Source organism: Lipophrys pholis (assembly GCF_963383615.2).
Source record: "Lipophrys pholis genome assembly, chromosome: 22".
Classification (NCBI taxonomy): domain Eukaryota; kingdom Metazoa; phylum Chordata; class Actinopteri; order Blenniiformes; family Blenniidae; genus Lipophrys; species Lipophrys pholis.
In genome coordinates this window covers 10,877,252-10,898,711 of record NC_137644.1, presented here as the reverse complement: position 1 = coordinate 10,898,711, position 21,460 = coordinate 10,877,252, and the positions used below count along the sequence as shown (strand labels likewise).

The following is a 21,460-nucleotide window of genomic DNA, read 5'->3' as shown; positions in this document are numbered from 1 at the left end:
GAACCCGATGAGACAATTCTACCTCTACTTAAAATAAGTGCCGGTAATTTCAAGCAATTTCACTTTTCTCCTGATGTTTGCGACCCCCCCCCCCCCACCCTCCATTTTTCATTCAATCTCAAAGGGCAGAGCAGGGGATGCCAACTGAGACCCTCGGGCCTTTTCGCTTTGAGCCCTCACCAGCTGCAGCCCCTTCGAATCATCCCCGTCTTTTCCCATCATGCCTTGGTTTTTCCCCTCGGCTCACACCAGCCTTGAAGCAGTGCCTCGGCTCTCGCATTCCTCTCCTGGTGAAATCATATTTTCTAGCCGCCGCTGATTTGTTTGGTCACAGCGGCGCCTGCATGATAGATGTTTTTCTGGCTGTGAAACACCTCCTGTACCCCCCCACCCCCACCCCCACCCCCCACCCCCCCACCACCCTCACCCTTCAGACCCTGCGGAGGTATGCGGACCCGTAAAGAAGTCTGTCCATCAGTGGAGGGACTGTGCCAAGAGCCTCTGCGGGGTGAAGCACGTACAGATGTTGGCAGCGGGGCTCGCCGGGCCGCTAATGCCGCGCGTGGCCGGCAGCCAGACATTATACTCAGAATAGTAACGGCGCTGAAAAAAATGCCTACCCCAGCATGCTCAGCTCCAGGTACCGCTCTCTGCCAGCAACAACATACAGCTGAAGGGTGGAGTGGCTGCAAAAGGTACGACTGTGTGCGTGTATGTTTTGCAAGGGAATTGCTCAAATAAATTAGCAGAATAATGCAAAAAAAAAAAAAAAAAAACTTGTGGGATATTTATTTAAGGTTGAGATGAACAGTGGAATCTCTGCTGGACTTTTTCTTTTTATTAATCCAACAAATATAATGGGAGTTTTTTTTGTTTGTTTGTTTTTACTCTGCAGCTGTTTCTGTTACTTCAAAGTAAAGTGTTCTAGTTATCTTTGCTATTTTAAGTGTTTGGTGTTGATTCACAATATTTAAAGATGTCAATCAGTAAAGCTTTAAGTACCATTTTTAAGTATGAATGATAAAGTAGCACCTTGTGTGATCGATAAGAAATCCAGTATCTGCATCCACTCACTGAAATGGTCAGAAAAAACCCAACAGCGTATAAGTGCTATAAAAACAGAAGTGCTTATAATTGCGTGTAACATTTCTTGCATCCGCAATGATTCTTCGGTGGAGTACGCAAGTTCTAACCCACAGTTAACAGGTTGCTTATTTGTTCCATCGCCTAAATCTATGAAGCCAAAAGTTATTTCCTAAACCAGAATATGTTGATTTGTTGATTCTAACAACAGTATTTTTATATAAAAGGCTGATATTTAACATTAGGATCACTATTACAGTCACAACTCAGTGATTAATGCTGATTTGACAGAACAATGTATCAAGATGGTTAATTTGATTGACCTCAAGGGAAACGTCACAGTGACTTTTAGTCTATTGTTTTGTTGGACATGAAGAAAACATTAGATTTAGTTCTGTCTCACTTTAGATATTCGCAATTAATGGCTGCTAAAAACAGCAAATATTCTCTCAAGATGTATTGCAGATAGTTACAAGCTTTTGAAAAGTCACATACTTCTATCAACTATATCATCGGGCAAAGTTTTTCCAATTTATTTGCCTTTATTTCAAACTAGACACGTGTAAATAGTTAATTTTGGTGATGAATGTGTTGTTTTTCCAGTGGCGGCGTGTGGCCGCTACTTAACGGTTAACCACAAATATCAAACTCTGTTGTGTGCGGAGAGAAAAAACAAGACGTCAGTGAGGGCTTCTGGAGGACTCGGGGATGTCAACGCGCTGACAGCGATGAGTCATTTAACCTGCGGTATTACTCCGAGCTCATGATCACCGCGTGCGTGGCCCCGAGGATCTTTGCGCCGCGCCGCGCTAAGCCTCGCTCCAGGTGTCGGCCTGTATTCACGCTCCCCTGTCCAAACACAGGGGCATTGAGACGTCAGAACAGAGCATGTGCTGTCAGGGCGCCGGCCCCGTGTGAGGTTGATGTTGACGGGTGGCTGAGAGGCTCCAAAGTGGCCCGTGTTAAGGTCTGCGTTGTGTGGCCGCCGCCAATTACAAGTCTCGCGGCCCCAAAACAAAATGTCTGCTGTGCGAGCTGGTCGGCGGGGATAAATGAGGCAGTGTGCAGAAACTCGGTCGGGATGCCTGCCTCTTATAATTAATGGGACGACCGACTTCGGCTCGGAGCGTGGTGGCCCAGACTGATGGCCGTGTGATTTGTCAACATGCGTCCGTTCACCCCATAATTCCTGCTCCCCTGGAAACACACACCGCCTGAAAACCCAAGCAACAGCTTTGCCTTTAAGCGGACCGTTAGTCCTAAACTAAACTACCCTGCTCTTGACACTGGTGTGACGGGAAATCTCTCTCTTAATAAGGGAATCATTACTGATATCAATACCAGTTATCAAAATGCAACCGAATAGCAGAATAGATGCGTTCACCTTGGTGCAAGGTCAGAGCTTATAGGACTTCAGCCTGAGGTTAGTATTGATTGTAATTATCTTTCACCCTGAGGTAGAATTGTTGCTCATCTGCTCGCCAATTGTCGTGTATTTGTTCGCGCTTTTAGCCCGGCGCACTTTTTATCCAATAATCCAGCGCACAGACACACTGGCTGAAACGCAGGCGAGCCAGTTCAATATCTAATTTAACTTCCCAATCAACCTTTTGCACTCTTCCTCCGCTGACATTTATTTTGCAACATACTCTTGTGCTCAACTTAATTAGCGGGAAGGCGTGTTTCAAATGTTGAATAACACGCTCGAACACTGCGAAGCGCGGCGCCAGTGGACAGAGAATGCTCCCGACTCGGTTGTCCGGTAAATAAGACAAATCACTTTGTATTTTTACAAATTCAGCAGTGGGAATAGCTTTCTTTCTTTCTTTCTTTCTTTCTTTCTTTCTTTCTTTCTTTCTTTCTTTCTTTCTTCTCTTTGAGCGGCAAAAATAGTGTGGAATAGCTGGAACCAGCAGATGGCGGACGCAAACGGCCTTTCAACCCAAGTGAAGAAGAAGAAGGGAAAGAGTCATCAGGGACAAAAAAAGTGGCTGATAAGACAGATAGGGAAACAGTCATCAGGGATAAAAACAGCGGTGGAAAACCATGTAGATAGACAGAACCAGCAAATGGCGGTTATACGACTTTATGGATGCAAACTGCCGTTAAATACAAAAGAAGAAGAAGAAAGCTACTCAAGGACACTTTTTGCTCGTGAACAGGGCAAATTGAGGGATCGGACCTTTGGTCATGGATGACAACCCACTCCACCAAACAGCTATTGTCTTCTTCTTTGTAACCATCCATCTAGAGTTTCTGCCACTTTGTGGAAGGTGCATGACAGGACAAACACTGAGAGACAGACACACATTCACACGTGTAAACGGGCATCGTTTTCAAAACGTGGCCGTCTGAATGCGAAACTTTTCTGAAACAAAAGACGCAAAAGCAATGAGCTTCCCCAACATGAAAACCACATTGCTTTCAGCGTTTCTAGAGTTTCCGTGTAAACAGACGTTGTTTTCGAAGAAAAAAAATGCCTTCAAGTCAATGCGAAGCTTTTCTGGAAAGAAAACTGTAAAAACGATGCGTTTTCACTTTGTGTGTCGTGTAAATTGGGCCTGAAAGTGTGATCTGTCAGCCTGAGGTGGTTGCCTTCTCTCCCTCAGTTCCCTGGGACCTTGTTAAGAGTGAAGGGAATGGAGCAAAGTTGAAGAACCCCAGGTAACCTTTTAATTCATCACCAAAAGACTCTTCAAACGTCTCACAATCCTTTTTGACGCGGTTCCTCTTGAGGCATGGTTTTTATATATGCTAATCTCTATTGTCTGACCTGCAACAGTCCACTTCATGAGTTGTGTCAAATCACTTGCAACGGCTCTTGCAGGATTTCTTTCCTCTCTTTTCGCCGAGGCCTTGATCTGTTTCCCACTCGACTCTTCGTTTTGTTCGAGGACGATCTCCTCGGAGGGTTTTGATTGGCTGAAATGCTTTTAGAAGCTGCAACGGTATTCAGCCTCTACCTTTTTTGATCTGTTCCATTAGGATTTGATTCTCAAACTGAAGACGTGGCTCTTCTGTAATCAAGGCAAATTTCTTGGCCACGTCCCTCCTCCTCTCTCTCTCTCTCTCTCTCTCTCTCTCTCTCCTCTCTCTCTCTCTCTCTCTCTCTCTCTCTCTCTCTCTCTCTCTCTCTCTCTCTCTCTCTCTCTCTCTCTCTCTCGGTTCCAGCTGTGCTTTGCCAAACAGGGCGCCATAGGCGCAGACCTCCATCCTGCTGAGTGTGGACCCCCCACCTTCAGACACTCACCTCATTTACCCCTCCCACCAGGAGGAATCAGCGGTGGGTCCACAGCGATGATAAAGAAAGGCCAGCTGTTCAAACAGTTGGAAGGGAGTGCGGCGGGGGAGGACGGAGGGACACATCAGCCAGTCCTGTCCAGAGAAAAGAAACTCCATCACGTATCAGAAGACGCCAGAGGATCGGGAGATTCAGTTGTTGTTGTTGATTTTCTTTTATATTTGTTTGAACATGAAACACTTTTTGTTTTCTCTTGATCACGTATGTGCGCGAGGAATATCTCATTTTCAAAATAAGGCTAAAAAATGCAGAAAAACTTGTAAAAAGCCAGAAAAAAAAATAAAAACTTCTATCATGTGAATCACAGTCTTCTTGCCAGGAAGTTTACTTTGGTGCAATGGAGCATAAAAAAGTAATACAAATACAGAGAATACATCCATCCAAATGAAAATCTAGCTTCAGTGTGATGTTATCTGTTTTTCTTCCATTCATGCAGCTTTGTGTGACTGAAAAAAAAACTAAATTTATAACACGTCATAAGGTTATTGACTCAGGCTTTTTATATTTGTTTTATTTCATTCTTCTGTTTTGCAAAGAAATCCACAAGAAGAAAGTCTCATTTACAAATTCTAATCAAACCAAAGACATGAAAAGACCTTCTTTTATTAAACAACCAATTAAATGAAGTCGTGGGACCTATGGGCGGGTAGATTGACTTTATATAATTATAAAAAACAAACTTATTTTCAATGCAAATGCTTGAATCACATTTGGAACCCCGTTCAATGTTCACAGTACATGTTTTATCTCACGCCAAGTTGTAATTTATCGGTAAATACTTAATACAAAATTAACAAATGATTATTCGTTTTTTGTCTGAATTGCTTCACAAACAAACTGAAAGGAAAGAAATTTGCAAGGAAAAGTCATCGCTGCACCAGAGATTTAGGGGAACTAATTAATTGAATAATCCTCCTTTGTCTGAAGGAGTAAATCACTGCTTTTAAAAGGGCACAAAAACAGCCTGATTGGAGAAAACAAGTGAATTATTAATGCAGGTTTTGAAACCATGGAAATGAGTTGTGGTCTTTATAGCGCGTTTGGGCCTCGGGGCAAAACGGTGAATTCAAAATTGTTGGTTAGATATAGAAGGTGATGGTCAGAGTTTGTAACTTGAAGATGATTGTCTTAATGGGTTAAAAGGTGCATGTCAGAAAAAACAATGCACTGTTAATGGCTGACTCATTTGGAATACAATGCAGGAGGCAAACATATCTGATGGGAGATAACGGAGCCGGAGCCTGGAGGGGACTTGCGTTTTCAGCCGGGCGGATTGGACCCAACACCATCAGGTTGCTTATTATCCTCGGAGGCCCTGAGAGGAGCGGTAATATCTGAAATTTGGCAACAATCCCGGCAGATTATCACTTCTGATTGGATAACACCCCCTATAATTGCCATGTCAGCATAACTGTGAGCAGTGTATTCTCAGCCCTGTGGAGATAAGGAGAGAGTGGGGGGGGGGGGGGGGAGGGTTCCCGCTCCCAAAACAACAGGGACCCCGATGTCTCAATCCACCTCCCCCGACAATCAACATCCCCCCACTCCTCAGCAATCTCCCGCTGCTCTCCCTGTGAATGCGTGACCTCCTCCTCTCACCTCCTCTGTTTTCTCCATCCTGACCTATTGTGTGCTGACCGATGATGCAAAGCATTCAAGCTCTGTTTGAGCTTTTTGTTTCCTGAACAGCAGGAGAACCCCCCCCCCCCCCCCCCCCCCCCCCCCCCCGATCACCAAACCACTTTTTATATTAAAACTTCCAGGAGACAGAAGATGACTCTCATTAACAGAACAAAGTATAAACTCCTGACAAAGAACTAAATCAATATATTTCTGACACGTGTAGTTGTAGCATGGCCACACGGTGGTGTAGCGGTTGGTGCTCTGGCCCCGACTGGTTGAAGTCATGACAACGGTGCACAGAGGAACCGAAAACACAACTTTCCCAAAACGCTCCTCCTGCACATGCACACCATGGCCGTAGTAAATAGTTCTTCTGCCCACATACAAGTAGATGGACAATACCAACAAGTGTCGCCACTCCCAGCTCATACTCTCCCGGGACTTGGTAGTTTTATTGCTGAGAGGTCACTTTCTGTCCACACAAACGTCGGCGTGCTCGCCGTTGTTTACTGCGTATCGTTCTCTCCGTGCACATGTGTGTAGTTTCGCGACAAAAACAGGAGCCTTGCACGTTAACTGACCACGGAGCTTTTAGAGTTTCTGTTTGTTTCCGTGTAAACAGGCGTCATTTTCAAAACGTCGCCTTGCGAACGTGAAACTTTTCTGAAAAAATCTAAACCAAACACAAAACCGATGCATTTTCACTTGAAGTGTCGTGCCTCAGAGATCCAAAAAAAAAAGGATCTTGTACGGGTGACAATGATAATAAAGTTTCTATTCTATTCTATTCTTTTTTTTAATCTTAAAATCTGACAAAAATAGCCTTTAATAACACCCAAGGGAGGTAACCTTCAAATTAAAAGTATTTTAATTTCTATTCATTTGCCTTGAAAACTCGTCCTGACCTTTCCCGGCTGTACAGAGGAGAACATGAAGGACCTGCAGCTGGTGGTGAGGGTCGGCTGTACGATGAAGAACCTCGACAAAAGCTTGGTACTTTAACAATGAAGTGAACGAGCCGCGAGCCGGAAGGCTGCGATGGCGTATAGATGTGAGCGGCGTCATGAGACAGGTGGGGAGTGTTTGTGGCTACAGCTGTTTGGGTGTCTCCTTGCTCACTCCACCCCACCCCGGAGGGAGGTGTCGAGGTGAGAATGCAACCCTCCCTCCCTCCCTCCAGCTGCATCAACTCTGACCCAAACGGCCTCGGCCCTCGCCTGCCTTTTGTGGAAACAAGCTGACAGCAAAAGGTAAACATCAAGGTGTGGAAAGAGTCTCTTTCTTCGGTGGTCTCATCACTCACAAAGCCCCCACCCACACCATCACCGCCAGCACCACCCAGCCCAGAGGAGAGACGATGATGATGAGGGAGCGCAAGGCTGCTCTCGCGAGCAGAGCAGTCTGGTGTATGGCGACCTCTAGAGGTGGAGATGACAATGAGGGGAAAATAGCCTGACCGGTCAGTATCTTTATAAACTCCTGCATTCGGGACAAAGCTATGAGTTGCATGAGTCCATCAACAGAAAGGTGGCTCTAAATTATATAGTAGTTAATTTTTATTTATTTATTATAGTTTATCTTGAAGGGCGACAATGTGGTGCAGTGGTTTGCACTTTCGCCTCAGTAATCTCCATTTTATCATTTTAACAGTTGCATACTGTCAAATCTGTTTTTAATGTGATGATGTGACATGTGCTGCGGACCTCTTGTTCCGGTCACCCTCATAAAAGAGATCTCAACCTCAATGAGTCCTGGTTAAATAAAGCTGAAATAAAAAATAAATAACTACAACAAACACAATGAAAATCCACCTGTGACAATTGAGTAAAAGGTAGAAATAAAATTAAAATCAATCAAACGAAAAATAGCACATGTTTTGTTTTGATTTAATTTCATCTAGAAAGGAACACATTTATGGCCAAGTCCACATATAAAGTAGCATACATTTGAATATTTATAGTTTCTGCTCCAGCACAGGCACAGGGAAATCAATCAATCAACCAATCCAGCTCGCCAAACCAACAAGCGAATCATCCAATAAAATTCTAAGATAATCTAGATTAAAGAAAACCACATTTCTTATGAATAGCAGGCAGCAAACAACGCTGAGATCTGAGCTGAGATGTTGGCGATGCTGCCAAAATGGCTTCAGAGGGGTTTTGTGATTTTTGTCATTTCACTGTATTTTGCATTAAAAGGTATAATTAAAATAGGCTTTACGTTGAGAGTGTAGTCATTTAGGTATTGTTTGGCTTTTGTGAAAACTATATACGTGTTCATCCCGTCTGAGTATATAAAGAAAATGTAAAGGTTATTATGGCACTATTTTCCAGTCCAGCCCACACAAGATGAAATGTGGCTGAATACTTAATATTAATTAATTTAGACAACTGTGAACCAACATTTAGCAAGCATGTCTTTGGATTATGAGTGGAAACTCTTCCAGCCTCAATGAAAACATGCAAACCACACAGAAACTCCCCCAGTTCCCAATCCAACCTTTTATTTTTCTTTGTCAACCACCGTGAACCCTCAGCAGCCATCCAAGAACATTTACTCCTTTTGTTCAATCACAATCGTGACACTACAACAAGTTACCACGGCGCCCTCTGCTGGCAGGATGTATAACGTCCACACTTTGTTGAGAAGTGAATCATATTACGTGTCCTGTGTTGCGTTTGTAACATTCAAACACGTTTCTCATTGATAAAAAAATCACTTGAATCATTAGAAAAGTAGTAATTGTACTGACCGTCCCTCTTATAGGTATATTTCTTGCATGAAAAACACAAAAATATTTGTTATTGACACATTATTCAAGATGAAATTACAAATGTAGTTTAATATTTAATGAAATCTGTATTTATTCCTAAAGATGTGATCAATTCAATCATTCATAAGTCTGTTACTGTACATACTGTTTATTTGGATTTATCATGATATTGTCAGATTCTTTAAAAATAAACAATTATTACCAAGAATGAAAAAAAATATTTTTCCATGTATAGTTTGCATGTTTTACCTATTCAGGGTGATTTGTTGTGTTATTTTTTCCCAGGGGTGCACCGGCTTCTGCCTAGGTTAGGTGAGTGTCTCCTAGGATGTACCACAACAAAGTGTCAATGTCACAATAACTTGTCATGTGTCCTTGGGCATCAATTACAGAGTGACAACGTCGTCTCATGCTGCTCACAAGTCGACTTATTGTCCGTTGAGTCATGGCATCCATGAAGATGAGGTGAGTCTGGTGTTGTTCACGCAGGCTCACAATGACTGGATTAGTGATGTTCTTCAGATGTTATTGGCTTGTCACCGTACCATTCCCACTGGTCCCTCGTCCAGTGTAAACGCTCCCTGCTCCATCAAATCCATTCATGCATCAAAACACCTGATATAAATCTTTCCATTAGATTCTGTAGTAGATTGAGCAACCGAAGCTTGACCGTTGGATCCGAAAACACGATCCAGCTTTGGTTAAGTTCATTTGTTTTCCTTCACTTCTGATAGAAACTGACTGTGGACATCCCACAAGGGCTGAGTTTCACACATGCGCCGACTCAATAATCACAATCAGACCCTGGTCAAATCCTTATGCTTTCCTGTTTTTCCTGTTTGTCAGACATGAGTACGTGGAATAAATGTTCACCTGCTGCCTGCTCTGTCGCCCACACACTATCGAGTGGTTTAAAGATGAACAGAGTTATTGTTGTGGCAGGTTTCCACTTCTTCTTTGATAGATTTCTTGAATTATTTCACAAGAATCTCAGGAGATCCGGGTGAGAAAGGCAACACGGAGACTGTTTACCTTGGCCAACCCTCCTGGCCGCACCTTTGGCCCCACAGCGAGAGCTTGTTTTAGGTTTCTGTTTGGCTTCAAGGAGAGCCAAGCTCTGAGAATATGAGCTCCCATGTTTGTGTTTTTTACCCCCAAACCTGAAAGGTCATTGTTTACCGTCTCAAGCTGCGAGGATCATGTGAAGTTGCACAGAGCGTCGCGCACGGCTTTGTCGGGATGAAAGCTGCAAGAGGAATGTGGATTTCTCTTTTAATTTCTTGGTGCAATGGCCCCCCCCCCCGCCCCCCTCCCCCTCCCCTCCCCTCCCGCCTCATCCCGGGGGACCCGCTCCATCACACGTTTCACATGTTTCCCTGCTCCAGCACACTTGATTCAGATGAATGGCCTCCGCAGAGAATAGATTTCAGTTAGATATAGGACAAACACTTTAAAAATACATCTTTTTTTAAAGAGAACATAGATGATAGTATAATCAAATCCAACCGAAACATCAAAACCAACTCATACATCATTAAAAACATAACGTGTAATTATTATTCCGATCAAAAGTACAAAGATCCCACTGTGAACACCGCAAATAGCAATAAAAGTAGATGCGTGTTCACACAGTCATATTGTCTCGTGGCCACGGTGTGTCAAAGCTCTGCAGGAATCGGTTCTCATTTGAGGAGACAGTCCACAGCTTCTGGCTTCAAGCTCCGACAAAGAATTCCGGTCTGAGTCATAAACAGGACTTTAAACCTGAGCGGCACCGACACACAAATACAAGCAGGCACATGAATTCAAACACACTGAATTTGTCTTTTGCATGTGTTGCACGAGTTTTGCATAAACTTGGGCCGCAACCAGGCTGACATTTGCATATCTCATGGCATTCACTTGGAATTTGCAACATTTGACAGATAAGAATACACACTGATGCCAGTTCCACTGTGTTGCAGCAGATGTATGAAAGTTGTGCAGCCGTCGGCGTTGGTTTGTAGACCACAGATTAAAAACATATAAACATAATACCAAGAAGCTTTTACACTGGTAATTCAACCAATAAACCACTGTAACACGTGATGAAATGTTAAAGACGGGTACTCCTGTCTTAATGCACAAAAACATTGCCATGCACAATCTAAGTGTTATTGTGAATGTGGTGTTGCGAAGTACAAAATCTGATATCATCCCCCGATATCATGTTAACCACGACATGACAGTGTCGTCCCACAGACTCAGGTTAGATTTAAAAAACGCTCTGATAAAGCTAATTCTGAGTTCTTTATTCTTAGTTTCGAAGACATGTGCTAACCAGATGAATCCTTTTCAAAGCTATATGTTTGAAACAGGATTAATCTCATGGAATTATTAATCCATTGTGCCTATCGAACACTGTGAACATCCTGCACATAAACACAATGTTAAGGGACACCCACCAAATTAGTTTGGGAATTAAATGATCATCTTATATCATATGAGCTCATTTGATATGATTTTTTATTTTTTTTAACTTTAGTTTGTTTATTTTCCGTTTAAAAGTCGCAACATTTATAGACGGGCTCTCAATTACCAAAATATTATTGGCGAAGCTACAAAACGTGTTTGAAAAAGGTAAAACGGCCCAGAGGAGGAGGCTGGAAAAGCGTGTGCTCAAGCTTCAACAATCAGACAAGACCGATCACGTCAGCGTTGGTTCGATGTTGATACATGATTATGTGGGACGACTGAAAATTGGAAATCACTCAAACCGCGAAGCAATAAGACGAGTTCGCCATCCAAGTTGCCCTTACGACGAGAAGCAAACACGGTTAGAAGCATGTGACGGCCATCAGAGCGGACGTTTCGCCGCTCTGCAAACGGGAGTGTCAGTCAATGGCAAAAGTAAAGACGCACACGAGCCACAATCAATAATTTCACGTGTAATCTCGTTTCATTTCCACTGCTGCCAATGGAAATCCAAAACACAAAGAGCCCTTCTGTTTTCGCCACGTCAGTTCCTCACAGTTGGTGCTTCTTCACACTTTGTAAGTCAGTGTCAACGCGTGCAGAAGCTTCGCCGCGACACCTTCAAATATAATCCGGAGGGTCAAGCTCAGATGACCCAGATTGGGTCAGCCGTCGATGATGCCAGCGGATTTGGACACGCAAAGAGCATGAAGCAGAAACAACCGAACCGCACACAACTCTAAAGATGTAAAAGTTAATCTGACACACAGAGAAAATGTAATCTGTGGCTTTTTTTTGGGGGGGGGGTAAAACTTCAACTACTTTTCGTTAATCTCAAAGAAACAAATCTTTAACTCCCTCATTGGAGTTGTTGTTGTTTCTCTTTCAATGTGCCTTCAGAGGACTGCGTTGTATTTGGCGGTATAGGAATAATATTGATATGAACGGAATTGCTTTACATGTCCACTCGCGCACGCCAGCGTGAACAGATGCCAGGGCGCCACTGAGAGCAACTTGTGGGGTTCAGCGTCGTACCGGAGAAATCAGAGAAACATATAGACCTTGAGATCAGAAGACAAGCTCCATTTAAAAAAAATAAATAAATAAAGCATCATAACTTTCTGAAAGGACTTGGCAGAGGTGACCTGAGCAGTGCAATCTGTGCCGATGTGGAGGCATTCGTGAGCAAGGTTTTCAAAAATGGCTCATGCAGCGTCGTCAAACAACTGAAGCCTTGTAAGAGGGCACGGTATCCAGCAGCTGTGTGGCTCCGAACAAATCAACAATCGTCGGCGCATCGCCTGCACCGGAAACTCTCATTTGCCTTTTTTCACTTCCCTTCTCTCTGTTCCTCAAACTGTCATCGATTCAGTTACACGTGTCTGCGTCTCACTGTGTCAAAAGAAGAACTGCAAGTGCAGGAAGCAGCGTACTGCCGCATGTCGTCACCAACGCTTCCGGTGACGTCTGGAGAAACGGAGCCAAAGAAATACGTGGTGTACATCAACGTCCGAGTGTGGTGGGTTGAATTCTCAGGTGTTCCAGCACACCTATATTGACTAAATAAGACCGGTTGAACACTTTGTCCCTTTGTGCCTTTGTTTCCATTACGTTTGACGTAACTTTCTGGAGTATTTGGGTCAACATGAGCGCTGTTTCTAATTTGCCCGCAGTGGGTTTTCACTGTTTTAGTGACATCATTGAACAAGTTCGCTGAAAGCGGCAGCCTGAGAATCAACAGGCTATTTGCAACATAAGTCTGAAGAGAAATTTCAATATGGGTCATACATGAATCCTTTTGTTTCGGCTTTTAAAATTTTTTATTGTGTGTTCTTATGATGAATTTGAAGAATCTTAGAAAACAATTGTAGATAATATTCATCTGAAGTGAGTCGCTGAGGCAAAAAGGGAGTTTTGTTTTCCAAGATTACTGTTTCCACTTGACTTTTCCAGTCTAAATAATACATTTTTTTTTTTTTGCATTATTAGACTTCTCACATGCAGAAGCATCCGGGCAATTGGCCATAATGCAACCCCCTACTACTAGAGATATTAGGTTTTGTAGTGTCCCTCTTAATTTACAGACCGTATTTTAAAGCCTTTGTAGTTAAAGCTGAAGTTTAAATTTAGATTTTTTTCTTGCTATGGGTCAAGAGTGCCAACCACTACTCCACTGCAAAGTTTTCCTTCTGGCTTCAGTGCGTGTCGGTATTGATTTGTTTCCCCCCAGTAAAAGACTGCGGTGTTGCAGAATTGCACCCACATGTGGCTCTTTAATTGCAGAGTACAGCTTGACTTACTATTATCTATTGAACTGTGTTCACAGACAGTGATCTCAAGAGCTCCATGCAGAGTAATGTGTTGTTTTTTGTTTTTTTTTAATGTAGTGCCGCCGGAGGGCTTACACTCGTGGGTCATGCCTCGTCTAAAAGTTTTTCCAATTTCCTACTCGTTTCCCTCGTGTTTCGCTTACGCGTTATCTCCTCGTTGAGGCTCGTGTTCCTGCTCACATCGCCCTGCCTTACCGATGATACTCCTGAATTTATGTGTGGCCAGTGTTTTGTGAAGCCTTTGTTTGCTCACTTGTGGAGGAATGCGTCATGTCGCGTGCACTCGTGTTATCTGGGTTAATCCCAGAATAGAGTTATAGAGTGATGAATGTCACACCGTCGTCTGTCAATAAGAATCTCAGTGTACTCTAAAATTACATCGTTTTCAGCATTTCTGCAATTTTCCATGTCAGCGCACATCGTTTTCAAAACGCTGCAGTGCAAAGACAAAACTTTTTTGGAGATGAAAAGACAGAAACAATGCGATTTCACTTGAGACGTTGTAAGCGGGGCCTCAAATTCTCGCCTTTAACCTCTGGATCAGCGGGTCTCCAAACCTGATCCGGGAAATGATTTGTCCTGCATGCTTTAGTTATCTACCTGCTTCAGTGCGTCTGAATCAAACCATTACATCATCAACAAGCGTCTAAGAAACACCCAATAAAAGGCTTCTCATTTCAACAGGACGCAGGTTAAACCATCATCACCACCTATATGTCTTATTTAAGGTCAACAGGTGCCCCAATCTCCCAGAGGGGGGGCACGTCCCACACTTTGAAAAGCCATTGTGTGCACAACTTCTTGAATTTGTCAGTTGAGATAAGAAATAGTAGATCATTTCCCACAATAACTAAGTGATTAAAGATCTTTTTTTTTTATGTTCTTATCCCTCCTTCTCTGCTTGATGCTACCAGAGAGGCGGATGATTGAGAGCTGAATCGGAGCCGGAGGCAGGCGGCGCCGCCCTCCGCAGCGCGTCAGGCAGGCGGCTTCATTCGGGACATTTCAAACACACGACCGACCGCGGCGCGGACGCACACACGCATCTCCCCGCTCCAAGGTCACACCAGCCGGGCCGCCCGCGCGCAGGACGCACACGCACACATACACCCCGCCGTCCGTCCGCCTCCATCCAAGGTAAAGAAACCATGTTTACGGTCTTGTTTATCCGCGTTGAGACGAGCCGCGGCCGCCGGTGCTGATCCGGACGGTTTGACCGAGCTTCCGCCGCCGTGCTCAGGGATGAATGAGAGGGAGCCGCGCGTTCGTGATGCGTAACGGCAGCGAAATGATCGTGCCTATCGCTGCCTCGCAGGTCAGTTCCTGGAGCAATGAGTGGCTCGGATGAGCTTGTGAATTTCTTTACCATTTTTGGATGTACTTTGAGTGGCCGGTTTAGCTCGTGCAGGCCCTGGGTATTAAGACTGGCTTCATCCGGTCCCTGTCCTTACATCAGCAGCATCATATGATTAGGCTGCAGGACTCACTCTGCTGTTGCATCACATTCCTGCTCTCCTCTTTCTTTCTTTTTTTTAAAGGTTTCCCCCCCCTGAAAGATGCATTCTTTGGAGTTTATTACTCTCCAGTGATGTCTTTCAAATTGTGGATGTTACACTGTAAAAATAACTTAACATGCTTAACCATGAGACTCATACTGGCACTGAAATTATTCATCTAACAGAGGTCTGATTAACATACAATTACAAAATAGTAGATAATATTCAATAAATACACCCGCATCTCCTTCTTTAGCAGTTTATTGAAACAGAGTACAATCATTTTTAAATGCCTTGTCAATGTGTTTATACTGAATAGTGACCCCTGTGGCCAAAAGTAGTACTGCATACAAGCCAAAATAATTTCTAATTAAATATTTAAGTTATATCACACTGTTCAATGATGCATAAGCAGCAATGTACAACTTAAAGAAGATTTCATATGCAGAAGAAACCAAGCTGAAGTAGGGGTGGATGGTATTTTTGTACAGTTTGGGGCTACAAACTGCAGGGGGTCAGTGAGATGTAATACACTGAATGGAGATTAATTTATGTGATGCATGCAATACAATTCCTCCAAGTTATTGTTTTTGTACTTGTGGGCTATTTGGCCAACAAAAATTCTTACTTCACAAACATTTGGTTCACAGTGAAGGAAGGGAATGAAAGACACGATAGAAGATGTTTACTAAACGTTCTTGACGTCATAATAAGTTTTGAACAAGTTCATGGCGACGCTTTGAAAATGATGTCCATTTTCATGGAACCGGCAGAAATGCTGAAAACACACAGGCAGACAACACTACGGTGTAAACAATAACATTTGTAAGGACAAATGACGTTGGACCGTTATTATGGTGACTGTGAACAAATCCCAGGAGAATATAGACTTGGAGTCATGCCACTCTGGAGGCCGCCATTGTTATCATTGTCCATCAATTCGTGCATGGATGGAGTCTGAGCGTTTTCCAAAAGTTGTGTTTTCAGTGTCTCCGAGCAACGTTGTCATATAAACGGACACCTGAAATGTGACGAAAGTTTTCCATTTTCACTTTGAAAATGTATGCGGGGCTTTAATCTGCCCTGAATTTAAGACACTGATTTAAATCTATGGGGATGTTTTTTATTTAAACATAACCTTGTTGACATGTTTCGACCGGATTTTGATATTTATTCATCGAAAATGTCAAAAAGGCATATTGAACCTATTGAAGTGTGTGGGAATTGTTTTGCAATGATCCCTAGTTGTCAAAAAACCTCAGCAAAAAATTAAATATCAAAGGTGAAAAAAAAAAAAAAGTCAAATGTTAAAAAGCTGACGAATGGATGCATGTAAAGCTATTTTATTCTGGGTTCCCACATTTAAACTTAACTCACCTTTAAGAATAAATAGTTATTAGGATTTATAAATACTGACCCTCAATTTCTAAGTTTTCACTCAAACAGGAGGTGAACTGGTATTTTTTAAAGACACGTGAAAGCCTAAAAATAAAGACTTTTACCGGCGTGTTTTATCTCCGTTGTTCACAACTAATCAACAGCTGTACAGTCTTTCTCTTCTTTCAGAAGCAGTCCAGTTACTACACAGTTTCTCCTTCATTCATAGTGTAAATACAGTAAAGTGTAAAACCAACACGGTGCAGCTTTATCAGGGCTCGTGCCGGACTTTTCCAGGCCAGGTGCAGTTACTTCCCTGAGCTGAGCGAACTGGCTACAGACTTACCCTTCAGTCTTTAGAGTCAGAACAATCTTATATGCAGGCTGAGAAAAGGTTCTGTTTTTTTTTAAAAGGACGGTGCTGTTTAGAAGAATTACATGGCTTTTGTATCACAGCAGGATTGATAAATTCCCTTTCAGAAAAAAACCCCCACATTTTCCCCAGTGTCTCTTCGAATAAACATGCTTTTTATGCTTCTTTTGCTACTCGTGACCTCTGGTGTTTTGGAGGCCGGAGATTCCTTTGATATTTTGGTGGTCGTGCATGTCGGGTCACTCTGCAGGTTGAATAAACAACGTTTGGTTGACAATGTCCACACTGTTTGTTTGTCGGAAAAGCGGCCGAAACATGGGGGCTGTCACCTTACTCGGGTGACTGACATTGAACGCTTGTACCCGCTAATATGCAGCACCAATGACGCTTCAATATAATAAAGGTGAGTGGTAATCTATCCTCAGCGGGGGCTCGTCACCGCTCTAATCCCTGAATACGTCTCCTCACGCGTTTCCTCTGTCCCGGGCTCATTATCCAGCTGACTGATTAACTATTAGCAGAAGGAATATAAACGTCAGAGAGTGCTGAGCACCTGTGTGTGTTGAGTTGGATCAGGTTTCGAGATCAGGACCTCTTTCTGTGCGGGTGGACGGCGGGCTTGTTGTGAGCCAACACGGCCCGGCACGGGGGCAGGGCTTTGTGTTCACAGTGGCAACATGTGTTACTTACTATTAAACACACAGACACACCTTTTTACAGTACAACTACACTATTAACTCTGCTGGCTTGGTAAGAACCTTCCCTTCAAATCTGAGTCTTTAGCTAAGATGACAAACCTTTACCTCCATGTAACCATTAAGATTCCATCATTGGGATTTTTTTATTTTTTTTTACTTTCAGTCTCTGTACAAATACAGAATGAGAAATACTTTATTACTTCCTGGGTGAAATTCTTGTAACATAGCTCCACACAGAATGAATAGCATAGAAGTGGAAGTACCAATATATTAGTGTATAGTATATATACAGGGCTGAACTCAGTGGTGACTATGGTATAAGCATAGCAGAGTGAGATTAACAGGAAAATACAGCAAACCCTGTTTACATGGAGGACTTATAGAGTCTTATAGCCACAGGAATGCACACAAACATCCCTGTATGGTCTGACCTCTTTTCTCGTCGCAGCGTTTCAGAAAAGTTGCGTTTTCCCCAGTCGACACCGAGATAGAATTGGAGAGTTTTTAAAGTTCTATCTTGGAATTCAGAAGCTGCATTTGAGTGATACGTTTGCGGGATTTCTAGAATTTAAGAAAGTAATGAATAGTGTTCCAAAATTACTGAAAAAATGCTACGCTTCACCATTTTGTGAAAATGAGACTCGTGCCAAAATATCAGTTTTTATCATGTCGAATTCATCTAATCAATCACACACAGATCATGTTGTAGGACAGTGGAACTCAAAGCGGTTTCAGAAAGTCATTGAGAAATATAATGATGTTTACTGCTACTGTCTTACATACAGAAAGTTTTCAGACTTTTTTATTTTTGTCAGCAGAAGAGAAAAGTAACGGATACATTATATGTATCCGAGCAAATCCTGGAGAGTTAATGTCGGTACGATTGTGTCCAAGTAGCTCATTGATGTTATGCCTGCAATGGGAATCTCCAGCTCAAACCTATTTCTGGAATACGTGTACTGACTTTACAATTTGGAACGGTCGTGAGCTGACTTGCTGTTTGACCTTCATGACGTCGTCTGAGGTGTGAAGCGGAGAGCGAGCCTCTGGATTGGCTGATGAATATGGGCGCTGGCAGCCTGTATGGAAAAGTAAGGTGGTCTTCAAAGCTCGCTGTTGTGTCCAGACAGGTCTACTTACATGGATTGATTCATGCCCTCACTTCATGCCCTAACAAACAGAAGGCAGCGGTGCAGGCTGGGAGATTTAGTCCGTTTGGAGTTGGTTTTTTGCCGTCCAGCTTTCAGGGACGAGGTGTATTTGAAAATTTACTGGCGCGTGTAAAAGTTTTTCAATCCGAGTTAACCCCCTCGGGAATGAGCTCAAGGACTTCAAAGATTAGAGGCTGACAATTGGGTGGGGAGGGTATTATAGTTTAAGTATGTTTTATGGGAAGACCTCCTGCCTGGTGGCCTTTTTGAAAAGCAGCTTTCAGGGGTCGCCATTGTTTTTGTGGTATTTCTCCCGTTCGCAAGGCCACGGGCAACTGTGTTTACTGGATCTCTGCGTGAGATTAAGCCGCCGTGGTGTTGACAAAAGGATGAAACGTGTGCTTCGGTCTACCGTTCCAGAGCTGGCGATTGGGTTAATAATGAACTGCGTCTAAAACAAGGTGAGAGGTGTTACGTGGAGGTTACCTTAGTGCTAAGCTTGCGTTGCCATAATGTTTAAGTCCCGTGAGACTCCGAGGCAAGAGGGAGGGGGGGGGGGGGGTGAAGGTCACGCTGGTAGCAGCTGACTGTAGAGGTCAACTTTTCCTTTGTGGAGCTTTACGGCGCTTGTTTATCAGAATGAGAATGGCATTTACCTGAAGCGGTTGAATATTTCCGTCCTTCAAGGTCTCGTAGGTAGAACCTCCGTGTGCAGTTTATCTTTCACAGGTTAAACAGGAATGTCTCCGAGCCACTTAATTCGGATTTAGCTAACCTTCTGTTGTCCTTCATTACAATTCAAGTCTCACAGGGATCCACGTTCAAAAAACCCATTATTCAGTAACCACCGTCTGACCTTTCGGTATCAGTGAAAGACGAAAAAAAAAAAATGGAGCCACTTGGCAAATTTAAAGTCAAAGAAACTTTGATTTGTGGGGAACAGAGAAAGACGTCCTTCTTCTTGGCGTGTATTTCATAATTTGCATCTAACATGAATAACCCCAGTAGAAACTTATCTAAAATATTCAAAGTTGTGTCTTGGTGGTGTTTTTATTAAAAGATTTCAGGTTAAAAGTTGGTTTGTTAAACGTGGAATTCAATGATCGGGGTTGGATTTCCTGCAGTTCTGAGGAGCAATTAATTGTGTGAGAAAGTGTTGCAACAGGAAGGACATCTGGAGTAAAACCTTTTTGCAAAATCAAACATGTACAGTACATGTCATGAAACGCAGTTCCAACACCGGGAGGCAGAAATCGAAACACGCCCGTGGCTGAATTTTCCACGTTGACTATTTTCCCAAAAAAGTCCATAGTTAGAATCTGATCTCTGCACTTCGTGGCTCGGTTGTAGGAGTTGGTCGTCTCTCAACCGAAAGTTTGCGGGTTCGATTCCCCTTCTACCCCTGTCCACATGTCGAAGTGTCCCTGCGAAAGACGCGGAAAGTTGCGTCTTTCCCCGTTTCCATAGAGACGTAGTCTGAGCCTGTTTGGAAAGTTCCAATTTGGGAGCCGTTTTTTTAAAAAAAGTTGCATTTTTAGTGGCTCCGAGCCACGTCTGGTGAACGGACACCCAAAACAAAACAATTGTTTTTTTTCCCGTTTTCACTCTAAATAGTAAACTGGAGGTGGCAACCGACACTACAATATTAACAATATGACATGTCTGGATATGTGCCGCCATTGGATTCATCGTTAAGCTCACCGAGTGTTGAGTCATTGTCATGGAACGGAGAACATGGAAGGCGTCCAGCATGTTACCTCAATAGAGCTCAGGTTTGAAACAGGTTCTTCTTGCAGTAATATGAGAGTACAAACCATTGCACAATCATGCAGCGTTTGTTAATAATTACAGGATGGAAATGACTGTTTGTTTCTCATGTCACAATCGTATAGAAACGATTGAGGAATGCATCAGAGCTTAATACTCTGCACCCGCGATGTGTTTGATCGTTGACTCAACTTGTCCGAGACGGACTTCGTTGCAACATTTGCAATGCACACAGAAAACCGGGTATATCTTCTCATCCCAAGATTGGAGGTTCAATTCCCCCATCTTGCTTCTTCCATGTATGCTGAATGACTGGTATAATATAGTAAAAAAAAAAAATTTAATACATACTTCTTACTGTTCAGACTCTTTTTCAGCAAATGTGAATTTTGTGGCTTTTAGAAAAACACCAAGCTTTTTGGGTCCAAATTTCATAAACTTCTTTTTTTTCCACACTTTTACCAGCAAGATTTGAGCTTTGCTCTTGCCTCTCACCAGAGTAACTTGGCCACAGCCGTCTGTTTCTCCTGGATTGAACTGACCTGAAATACAACACCGGGGTCTCAGCCGTTCCCTTGTTGTAAATTAAACCTGAGATTGTCCGTCTGTCCATGCAACAAAGAATACAGTCTCAGGCTGTCTGCCAAGTTACTAAGTGGTATCCTTGGAGGACACACACACAGTTGGACTCTTATAGTATAGCACAATGTAACCCAACCTGATGAGCTTTTGCCAGTTGGATGATTTAATTACTGGAAAACTATTTTGGTTTGTGGCCTCCTGCCTTCTCTTCGCTCCTCGTGAGCTGAGCTCTGCTGTATGTCTAGATTCCTGTAAGTGAGCTCGGGCAGTCACCTCGAGAGCATTCAGGGGACACTGGATCAAATCAAACCGTACGCCTGATCTGAGAAAACTTGTGTCTGTCTTTTTTTTTTTTTCCCCCTGCTTCAGATGTTTGTAACTGTGTCCCTTTTGTTCCCAAAGAGTTTCCAGTTTCCAAGGATTTTCTCATGGTGTCTGTTTAGATAACAACC

General features: G+C 43.1%; 1 protein-coding gene across 1 annotated transcript in view; it reads left to right on the top strand.

Annotated features, from left to right (window-relative positions):
* The first annotated feature begins 14,493 nt into the window (after nt 1-14,493).
* Nucleotides 14,494-21,460, top strand: part of LOC308127237 (monocarboxylate transporter 2) — a 28,917-nt gene continuing 21,950 nt past the window's right edge. The window contains exon 1 of the mRNA XM_080492136.1: nt 14,494-14,701. The gene's annotated coding sequence lies outside the window, so the exon portion shown is untranslated. The remainder of the gene's footprint in view (nt 14,702-21,460) is intronic.